Here is a 12041-nt window from a genome sequence, read left to right as displayed (position 1 = left end):
CACGTCACCATATGTTGGGACTTTGCAAGTTCAAAACCCAACAGTATGTTGTGTTATGAGTGGGTCTGCCTAACTCCAACTTAACTTAAAAAAAAAACATTTTCTCTTTTTCTCTTGCAATGAGAATTTTTCTGGCTTCCAAACGTGCCCTAAGGATAACCTTATCACAGAGAAACACGTGTATCCAGAATTTTGGCATCAACTCCATCAATGCCCAAACGGCTCTAAAAAACATGGTAAGAGAATATGTGATATGACTAATCACTGATCACTGGTGATCTGGCATCATCACCATCAGTCCTGGCGATCTACGGTCATTACTGTGTGTGAGCCGCCCCCGTGCGGTGAGGCCCACAGCCTGCACGAAAAACAGAGGCAACGAAAGGGCGTAGGAAACGTGAGCGCAGCAGTTCATATGCCAGCTCTGACGATCTTGGCTGCCATTCATCCATGTGATGAACGACAACCAGATCACTACTCAATTTTGGGGCTATAAATGCCGTTCATCTAAAACATGAATGACCCTCAAAAAATTTGTGGGACCCATCTGAGAATCTGACCTGAGGCGCTCTCGCAGTTAACCTGGAGGGTGATGATGATAGGTTAATGCTGTCAGAAATCTGTTCTGAACTGAATCAAAACGATTCAGGGAATCAGCCGATTCAGAATCAAATGGAATCGGTCTGAATGTGGGCTTTTAAAATTTTGATTTTTGTTAAAAAGTTTGAAAATAATGAAAAGAAAAATACAGACAAATTATAAAAGTACAAACTCTAAAGCATGACAATTCTTAAATGCACATTTAATGCTCAAAAAATCAAATAGTCAATAAATATTGTAATCATGTTCATCATCATTAAGTCTCATCCCAACTATACGGAGTGGGCTTCACAAGTCTTATTTCTTCATTCATGTTTTATCTAGAGTAAAAGCTTCTATCACTTCACAATCTTTCATGTCACCTCTAACGGCTTCCTTTTAAGTCTTCAATGGTCTTCCTTTTTTCTTAACTTGTGTTATTCTAAATCCAGCTTCATTTGTAGCTTTCAAAATTACATTTTGAAGAAGGTTTTTTATGAAAATGATTTAAATTAAATGATTTTAGCTTTTAAACAAAACAAAAATCAAGTTATGACTAATTAAAACAATATGACTTGTTTAATAAAAATCTTATTTTTCAAGTATGACACACTTTAAGTGCATTTTTAATCTCAAAAAATATAAAATTTGATTTTATAGTTAAAATATGAATAGAAATAGATGGTGTTATTTTTTCAAACGCATCAAACTATGTCTCAATGACACTCATATAAAGAGTTATGATCAAAATAATTTAGCTTGTCATAATAGAATTGAAGTACGACCTCATTTAAAATGTGGAGATATGAAATTTCTATATCCAGTCACTAGGAAGCTTTTGGATATCCACTTACCTAAGTTTTTTATCTTTTTAGAAAAAAAATTCACTTATAAGCTTTCTTCCTTTTCTTGTAGATAAGCCTTCACAATCTTGTAGAGATTGCTCTCATCTTAGATTAATTGAACTTTATCAGGTTGCTCAGTCCCTAAGCTAAGTAACTTTAATTCAACCTATTAGTAATTATAACCAATTAGAAAGAAATATTCAAAATTTTAACTGATATGATCGTTTTATGTCATCAGAAACCATATCTTGATATTTGAATTTTAGTATTTATAAGATTAGAATCCATATTTGTCTCAAAATCTATAAATATGATCTCCTCCCTAGTTCAACATCTAGAACCTAGAAACTTTGTCGCTACTACCAACCAACCTAGCTTCATAGAGCCTAGCACCCAAACTCTTTCCACATCAGTTCCCCTTGAACCTAATATAATTCTAGATCCCTTATCTCACCTGGAACCCACACTTAGCCGAAGTGTAGCTCGAGTTTCACCGCTCTCGTCATCTTCATAGAAATGGGCTATCAAGCCCGAAGTGAGATTCAACTTCTCTTTTGTATATTTATTTTATTATTATAAGTATTGAGTTTCTTAACCTTTTGCATATTTGTACGTATTTTCATATTTTTTTTAGCCTTGTTGGTGACTTATCATCAAGTTCGTTTCTTTCATATGATCCGCTTTTGAGGTACGACTACTCGCAAGCTAAAAACCCGTTGTTAAAGATTTCAAGCTCCTGGTGTAATTGGTAGAAAATGAAAGATATAACCAAACTTAAAGTTTTGACTCCACATCTCTTGTTTTTAATATTCAAATCAGAATTTTTGAATCTAAATCTTTTTCAGATAAAATCACTTTTTTTGTTTTCAAAATTTGAGGATCCACACGTCTAAACTGTCGTCAAGCTTTAGCTTATGGTGTGTGTGTGTGTGTGACGGCCATGGGATTTGAACCTAGACTGTTCGTCAAATGGTCTAGGCCCCATTAGGGATGCACACACTCGAGTTGAGCGTGGACAAAGTCATTTTGAACCGAGCAAGAGTCTACTAAAACAATCTTTGTAAAAGAAGAATTTGATCCCCAAACCTTAACATTAACCAAGTGACCCACGATTAAGCCAAAGCACGTACGGCCTTTGGCTATTATTACTAAAACAAATATATACATAATAAAAATTCTCAGCGAAAAAATGCGCAAAAGATGGGATTCGAACCCAATACATTCTGAAGAAAGACTAACGCCCTACCCATTTCAGTAACACTGCACTTGTGAAAGATATTATATATATATTAGGTTTGCAACTACAAACCGAGCCTTATGGAGTCTTCTGTGGAGTCTTATCGGGCTCGAAGCTCGGCTCGATAGCTCCTCCTAGCTTCATGCACCCATTCAAGCTTGGCTCATTTACAAAGTGGACAAGCCCGAACGGGGCTCGGTTCAGTGTGCATCCCACTAGGCCAAACCCCTTGAGTCTCACATAATCGATTCTTTTATTTGCTTCATATCTAAGTAAAACTGTTCACATGCATACGGAGTGGAATGATAAAATTCAATGCTGTCATCACAAATGGGCTTCCTCCCTTCATAGGTTGGGTGAAATAGTTTGGTGTCTTCGAGTCTAATTAATGCTGTCTTCACACATGAGCTGCTAATGATGTAAACAATAGCAGGGGTTAATGGTGACTATGGTAAAGCATGGAGGATGCATCCTCCGATACCGATACTCAAGTGAATCGTTTTGTATGGGCCCAAAAATAATAATAAAATTTGTACTACGTGTCAATCATAATATGACACGTATTAAAACCATTAAAATAATAAAAAAATTATTTGTGGTATTTTTTACATTTATTAAAAATGGCCGATTCAGGCTTGCAGCGTATCGATTCTCTGACGATACGGGCTGATACGCACCGATACAACGTTGGTTTCGACGTTGCGGAAAGGAACGCTACCCATGAATGGAACCCTTAAGGGGAGTTTTTGGATTCTTTACTCGGAATGGAATCCACATGGCTTAAGCCTCACGAACAACAACAACAACAACTACGCCTTCATCCCAAAACAATTGAGGTCGGCGATATGAACCAAAAAAGAAAATCATAACCATAAAAGGAAGACTTCACCTAAAAGCAGGCCTGTCCCTTAACCAGTAGCAATCCAAATGAAACTCATTTGACTGAAAGAAAAGGAAATAACAATCATATCTTTCAAGGAAATTGCTTTTCGGATAACTCATTAGGATTGGTTGAACCTAGGTGTGGGCAACCGGCCTGGCAGCCCAATGGGCCAAGCTGACCGAGCCCATCATGGGCTGGGTTTGGGCCAAGGTTTTAGGCTAGTGCCTGTTAGCTACTAGTTTGAAACTCGGCCCGTTATATGTGTGGGTTGGGCCTGAGCCGATCCACGGGTTATTGGGCCAGACCGATCCGTCTAAGTTATTTATTAATTTTTTGAATAATATAAAACTAAAAAAATTAACTATTGCATAGTAACTTGGTAACAATTACTATTTATTTAATTAGTTACATTAATTTTATGAAAACTAAAAAAATAATTAATTGGGTGCATGAGAAGTTAAAAACTTGTTAATTATTACTATTTATAAATGAATTTGAGTCGGGTCAGACTGGACCTGAGTCCTGACCCGCTTCATATTGACCTGTTGGGCCAATGAGTTGCTCTTCAAACCTAAGTCCGTTAAGAACTGGGTCAAAACTCGGCCCATTAGTAAACGGACCAGGCCATCTCCGGACTGGGCCGCACTTAAAGCAGGGCGGGCCGTTCCGGCCCGATGCCCACCCCTAGTTGAATGTGTGGTTTGTTGATATGAAAATCATTACGTGGAAATCTGGCGATCAACTAGCTCGACGAGCATAAAGGTTATTTTCAACTATAGATCATTTAATCTCTCAATGAGTTCTGAAGACTTGAATCCATAAACGCATTGCCGTTAACGGCATTTAAGAAAGGGACGTCCCACCTTCTCGATGGGGCGATCACCTTGGAAGATGACCACTTCGATTATTGGACTTGTATTGCACCTGCCATGATCATCTTTATGAAAGGTAACTATTCTAAAAATCTGGTCTTTCCCTATATACACATTTTTTTAATGACGAAGAGCCCTTATCCAAAATTGGATCACTTAATGATAGGGGTGTTAAACGGATAGGATTTGGTTCTGACCCAGCTGAAACCAGACTTGGCCTCGATTTTCGGGTATGGTATTGGGTCCCGACCCGAGTGTAATCAGACCCACCATAAGAGAAACCATACCCAGACCCAATAAGAACTACATGAACCAGACCCTGGCAATACAAGATAAAATCATATTTTTTTAGCATTTTTATATTAAAAATTTGTGGGTCTTAATCAGAACTTAGGTCAGGCTCAGGTCTGGTATAAAGTTTAGCAATCTATACCGGATCCATGTATTAATTGGAGCTTTGAGTATCGACCAGGGTCTTAATCGGACTGATGACCAACTTAACCAACACGATATTCATGCTCATGGGTCAAAGGCTGCAGGGAAGTCTTCAAAGCAATGCTTGTATGCCTACCTACCCAGGTCTCCTGAATCATTCTACTTTTTAAAGTGATGAAAGAGAACGCCAGACTTCGTGGCACTAGAAAACAAAAGAAAGGGAGCATTTTCTTTGAAGTGTATTGAAAGTGCAACCAATGGCCAAAAGCTTTTGGTGATTCCACCAAATGAAGATGAAACCGCAACTAACATCCTCCACATGATGACCATAAAATGAAAAATATCTTCATTGAAAAGTTTTCAAAACTAGGTTTTTCTTTTGACTAGTTTGGTAGAGCCCTTGAGGTTTTATCTGCCCAATAAGAATCACACTCAGTTTTGACTTTGTGGTAAGGGATGCTCAACATCGGTTTCGAACCATGATCATGTGATACCAAATGACAAACCATGATCCCCTCTAGCCAGGAAGGTAGGCGTTTGAGGTGACTCCAATTTGGGAGTGAACCGAACTTAATTGGCCAACTTTAACCCTCAAAAAGACACGTGTCACAAAAATATTAAAAGTATCATGAATCTTTGGCCTGGGAGAGAGAGGGAAGCAGGGTGGTTGTGTTAGAAAGAGATGAATCTTATATTCAATGTTTTTTTTTTAAATTCTCTTCTCTTTTTATCCCCTTTTATTACACAGATGGAACACTGGATTTTTTTATCCAGTTTTGAATCAGTAGATCTGAGGCCCAAGGTAATAAAATGCTCATTGTTCTCTCTTTTAGGACACCTTTGAGTGCGGCAGAAATGAGATACACATGGGGTTGACAGTTTGGACCTACATGGATAATAAATTGGATAAATTCTTTTTGGATTATATGACCTGATCCACCCCACCATATTAGTGTTTCACACCCAAGTGGTGGGAAGGAGGCCCACTTTCTGGTAAAAGTAGGCCTCTTTCTCCCTTGGGTTAAAACAAACGCTCAAGTGGAAAAGAAGCCGCGAGGCCCACACATTAAATGGCATCCAAATCAAGTTGCACCCTCCCTGAGGGAACTACTTTCCTTCCGTTTTCCTTCTTCCGTGGCAAATGACTTTTCGGGTTACCACCGAGGTGGTATGGCATGTGGTAAGCGGGGTCATGTGCCAAACTGAAGGCTCAGGTTCGAATCCCTCTGCCACATGGGGCTTAAGAGATATCTGGTAGGGTCTGCCTAACACCAGCTTGCCATTAAAAAAAAAAGATTTTTCAGGTCAGATCAGGTAATACGTCAAAACACAAATTTTATAACTTTTTTAGTGTATTGAAATCATCATTGTTGATAGCCTTTTCATCACTGTGCAAACTGTGGAGCCCCACCGAAAAAGATGATGAAACCACAACAAAGCACTGGATTAGCGACAACCACATTCCCTCGCTATTCCGTTGCTAATCGGCTTAGCGACGACGAAGCGACGGAAAGCTTGCATCGCAAATTTTTCGACGCTAACTGGCAACAGAATAAATTTGTCGCCAGTTCCGTCGCTAATTGCGATGGAATAACGAACGACGTATTCCGTCATCAATCCGTCGGTACTAAACGACGACCTCGGAGTGGCGACGGATTTACATCCGTCGCTAGATTTATATGCATAGCGACGGAAAAATCCGTCGCAAACACGGAAAAAAAAATAAAAAAATTATTTGAAAATTAAATATCGAGAACTGTACAATTTATATTTCCTATAAATAAAAAATAAAGTACACATAAAATTTCATATAAAAGGAATCTACAACAATTAATCATTCCACCTTAAAATTAACAAGTTTAATTATTTAAAATTCAACAATTACAATTTCGAAAAAAAAATTAGAACTTCTTCAACACAGTTCTCTAATTATCGCCAAGATTTTGTGCGTCTTTTTGTTCATTGCCTTGATCTGTCCTTTCAGCTCCGCTACACTGATTATCGCTAGCAGCCTACACAAGAAAAGAACAGTCAGTATTGATAAACAAAATATAATGAAATAAATTATACACTATATGTAATTCTATTATGTGCTCATATGTGTTCTAAGGCAGTAAAAAACCTTTATATGTGATTCTATAATGCTCATATGTGCTTTAAGGCAGGCAAAAAACTCTATATGTGATTCTATCATGAATGATATGTGTTTTAAGGCAGTAAAAAAACTTTATATGTGATTATATCATGCTCATATGTGTTCTAAGGCAGCTAGAAAAATTATATATGTGATTCTACCATGCTCATATGTGCTCTAAGGCAGGCAAAAAACTATATATGTGATTCGATCGTGCTAATATGTGTGCTAAGGCAGTCAAAAAATTAAATATATGATTATAGCATGCTCATATGTGTTCTAAGGCAGTCAGTCAGAAAAACTCTATATGTGATTTTATCATGCTCATATATGCTCTAAGGCAGGCAAAGCAAAAAACTTTATATGCGATTCTATTATGAATGATATATGTTCTAAGGCAGTAAAAAAACTCTATATGTGATTTTGGCATGCTCATGTGTTTTAAGATAGTCAAAAAACTGAATATGTGATTATAACATGCTCATATGTATTCTAAGGCAGTAAAAAAATTGAATATGTGATTATAGCATGCTCATATGTATTCTAAGGCAGTCAAAAAAACTTTATATGTGATTCGATCATGCTCATATGTGCTCTAAGGCAGGCAAAAAACTTTATATGTGATTATAGCATGCTCATCTGTGCTCTAAGGTAGGCAAAAAACTCTATATGTGATTCTAGCATGCTCATATGTGCTCTAAGGCAGACAAAAAGTTATATATGTGATTCGATTATGCTCATATTTGTTCTAAGGCAGTAAAAAACTGAATATGTGATTATACCTGAGAGGGACCTGCAATCGAAGATCCTCTGTTCAGCAAAAAACTGTTGAACTAATCTCGGAGAACGTCGGCGACGGTTTCATGGAAGTAGTCACACAGTGTGTCCTTAACGATCTGGCGTACATCTTCACCGGAAAAAATAGCCTACTCCTTGGAGCTTACGGCGGCGGAAGAAGTTTGTGAGCCGTAACTAAAATAAGCAATAACAGGTAAAGTGTTCATATTACTCCCAAACCCGAACACATGACCTTTTTTGGGTTCACCTGCTGCAGTCACCCATGCTGCAGGATCAAATGATGGATGCTGAGTAGCGTCATTGCCATATTGCTCTACTATCTGTTGCTCATATGCCTCCTACAAAATAATGTTTAAAGTATGCATTAATAATTAATGATAACATTATGATAACTTGCATATTGCATTGATTATTAGTAGAATAAATACATACCGTTGTCGTTCTCGCCTTCTCTGATACGAAGACTCCCGTGGTCTAACGTTTATGTGTTTCAACAAACACATCCTTATATGGTACAATGCCTCCTTTTTCTGCTTTATGCAAAGTTAAAAGACAAAAGATTTAGTTAACAAGTTTGCAACAATACTTATAAAATTAATATTATATATTGATGAGTTACCATTTTCTTCTAGTGACTCCCAAATGTCTTACATCCACCTGTGTGTAGATGGGCTTCGGGCATTTTCGCTCGATTTTGTGCAGCCTTCGCAGAGCAATTTCAAAATGCATCTCCCACCCACTTATCGTACATTTCATCCCAATAATCTCTCCTGATAGTAATAGGGCCATGGCCCTTCCACTTTAGTGGATCATCTATTCCGCCAGATACATTTTTTGCTGCAGTCTTCATATTATGCAACATGTCTTCAAATTGATTGACAGCCACCTTCTGCCACACCTTCCTTGCATCATTTTCTTCCATCGTAGTTGTGAAGCGATTTGAAGCCTACAAATATTTTCAGAAAGTTAGTAGACATGAATAAAAAAAATTAAATATGAAACACATTAACTATGAGAAACAACTATATACCGTGAATGAGGACCACAATCTGTCTAACACCTTTTTTGGATACTCTTTCCATTGAGCAACCGGTCCTGGTAGATGTTGAAGAAGTGAATTTCTAATCTCGCGTACTACTTCTTGTGGCTCAAACCTCGTGCTGCACATGAATTGGTACATAGTAAATATCAATATAAAATATTTATAAGATATGCAATAATTGAAAACGAAATACTTACGGTCGATTATCGATATACACTATTCGAAATAAGTCTTCTTGTGCGAGACTGAGAAGACCCTGCTTCCTGTGTTGGCTCCTGACTTGTGTGTTCAACTGGTGTAGGTGGGTCGTGTACAAGGGAAACATCATCTGTAAAAAAATACGTTAGAAATTCTCAGAATGCGCATTTGAACTAATCAAGCATCCAATTAGTTAAATGATATACCTATCATAGGAGCCCATGAAGATGAAGGCTGGGTCTGGCTACTACTGGATGAGTGACCACTGTAACCTCCACGAACCATATTCTAACAAATAATATATGTCATACAATATATTCAAATAATTCGCATCAAGTATTACAATATATTCAAGTCATTCACATCAAGTATTACAACAATTTAAATCATTCGCATCAAGTATTGCAATACATTCAAATGATTAGTAACAAGTATTACAATACATTCAAATCATTCATATCAAACACTACAATGCATTCAAATCATTCACATCAAGCATTGCAATGCATATAAATCATTCACATCAAGTATTACAATGCATTCAAATAATTTAAATCATTCACATCAAGTATTGCAATGCATTAAAATAATTCAAATTATTCACATTAAGTATTGCAATGCATTCAAATCATTCGTATCAAGTATTACAATACATTCAAATAATTCAAATCATTCACATCAAGTATTGTAATAGAACTCATTCATTTGCATCAAGTATTACAATACATTCAAATAATTCAAATCATTCACATCATTCATTGCAGCGAACTATATTCCGTCGCTCGTTTCGTAAATTTGATTTACGTTGGCTTAGCGACGAAATTAACCCGTCGCTAAGCCGTCGCTAATTTTCAAATAACCCTAATCCGAGACAGCTTTTCCTTTTCTTCTTTCGCTGCTCCCGCTCCTGCCGTTCGCCGTTCTTTCGTTCCGGTCGTTCGCCCGCTCCTGCCGTTCGCCGGTCCCACCGTCTGCAGGCCTCGCCGTTCGCCGCAGTTCGGAGACAGATAAACGAGGGGGTCCCACCCCCCCCCCCCCCCCCCCCCCCCCCCCGCGTTTTCCGGCAGGGGGTCGACCCCCTGCTTTTTCCGACAGGGGGTTAACCCCCTACTTGTTCTGGCAAGGGGGGTCGACCCCGGTAGGGGGTTAACCCCCTGCCTTTCCGGCAGGAGCTTAACCCTCTGCCGGAATAGCAGGGGCTTAACCCTCTGCCTGTTCTGGCAGGGGGTCGACCTCGGCAAGGGCTTAACCCCTTGTTGGAACAGGCAGAGGGTTGACCCTCTGTCTGCTCAGGCAGAGGGGCGACCCCCTGCTGTTCCGGTAGGGGGTCGACTCACTGCCGGAAAGGCTGGTGGTCGACCCCCTGCCGGAACAGGCTGGGGGTCGACCCCCTGCCAGAACAGTGGGTCAGTTAACCCCCTATGTTTCGTAAGGGGGTCGACCCCCTGCCGGAACAACAGGGGAGTCGACCCTCTGCCGGAACAACCTCTTTTTTTTGTGGTGACTTCATTTTAAAACAATGTTTTTTTGTGCAGATTTTTCAACGGAACCAGCTTGTGCTCAGCCACCTGTGGTAAGTAAGTGACAAAAACAATGCAAATCGGGTAAATACCCGTGGTGAGTAAGTGATGCAAGCGTATCACATGTTATTTAATTTATTAGATGTAACACTTTATTGTTCACACACTCACTTAGTTGTTGATATTTAGGGTTGCTTTGTTGGTATTCGGAGATCATGCTGATCATGATTTTAATGTATGAATATGAAAGTGTTCTTATTTTGATAGTACGGAGTCCATGCTAGGCATGGTAGTAGTTAGTGAAATATTGAAGTGTGTTTGCTGCAGGTACATGTTTGCCATTTGTTTGATATCAATGATTACAATGTATTGCAATGTTTGATGTAATTATATCCATGCTTGCATGTAGTTACTTTCAATTTGATTATGACTTCCATGTGAAATTATATAATAAAAGCATGCTTCAAATGATTGTATTGTGTCATTAATAGTTTGCACATGAAAATATTAAGTTATCAATGCATGCATCATAATTCTTGTTATTGTATGATAAATTTGATATTTTCTTCATCATAGCATTCTGATGGTTCTCTTTTAATTCGTTAGGTTATTATTCATAGCATCATAAGAAAATGACTGCAAACCGTGAATGGATGTACCATAGGATAGTGGACAATGAGTTATCGCATGAATATATAGATGGTGTTGAAAGTTTTTTTGAATTTGCAACGACAAGTTTCAGTACAGTGGATCCCACAGGTCAGATTAGGTGTCCCTGCAAGATTTATAAGAATAATTGATTTGTAGAACCTTATGGCGTTAGACATCACCTATACAGGAATGGTTTTGTGAGTGATTATCAGAACTGGATGTTTCATGGATAAGAATTTAGAAACGATTTTAATGCACGGGTGAATATGGTGCACGATAATCCATATACGGATTTGATATTTGATGCCGCAGGAACAGAACTGGGTTCTGCTATGAGTTCTAGTGATGTAAGAACTGTCGTAGATGAATAATCACCAAACGATGCAGCTAGTAGATTTTATGATTTACTTAGAGATGCTGATGAGCCACTTTGGAACGGTTGCGAGAGTCACACTATCTTCTCTGCAGTTCTTCAACTAATGAATTTGAAGTTCGAGTATAATTTGAGTCAATCATGTTTTGACCGTTTGTGCATGATTGTCAAGAGTATGTTGCTCAAAGATGAGAAATTGCCACAAAAATTCTATCGTGCGAAAGTTATGGTCAACGCTCTAGGTATGGGTTACGAAAAGATTGATGCTTGTCCAAATCACTTCATGTTGTATTTCAAGGAGCAGGAAAACAACATATCATGCCTGCTATTTGGTTATCCTCGATTCAAGCCAAAGACAAGAGGCAATGGTAGCACGAGATCAAAGGAAGTTTCATACAAGTCTTTCCGCTACTTTCCTATCACTCCTAGATTGCAGCGATTGTATATGTCTTCAAGGATAGCTAAACACATGAG

This window comes from Nuphar pumila, chromosome 13, assembly GCF_984573655.1.
Source record: "Nuphar pumila chromosome 13, dmNupPumi1.hap1.1, whole genome shotgun sequence".
Taxonomy (NCBI): Eukaryota; Viridiplantae; Streptophyta; class Magnoliopsida; order Nymphaeales; family Nymphaeaceae; genus Nuphar; species Nuphar pumila.
Note: the sequence above shows the minus strand (reverse complement) of the source record.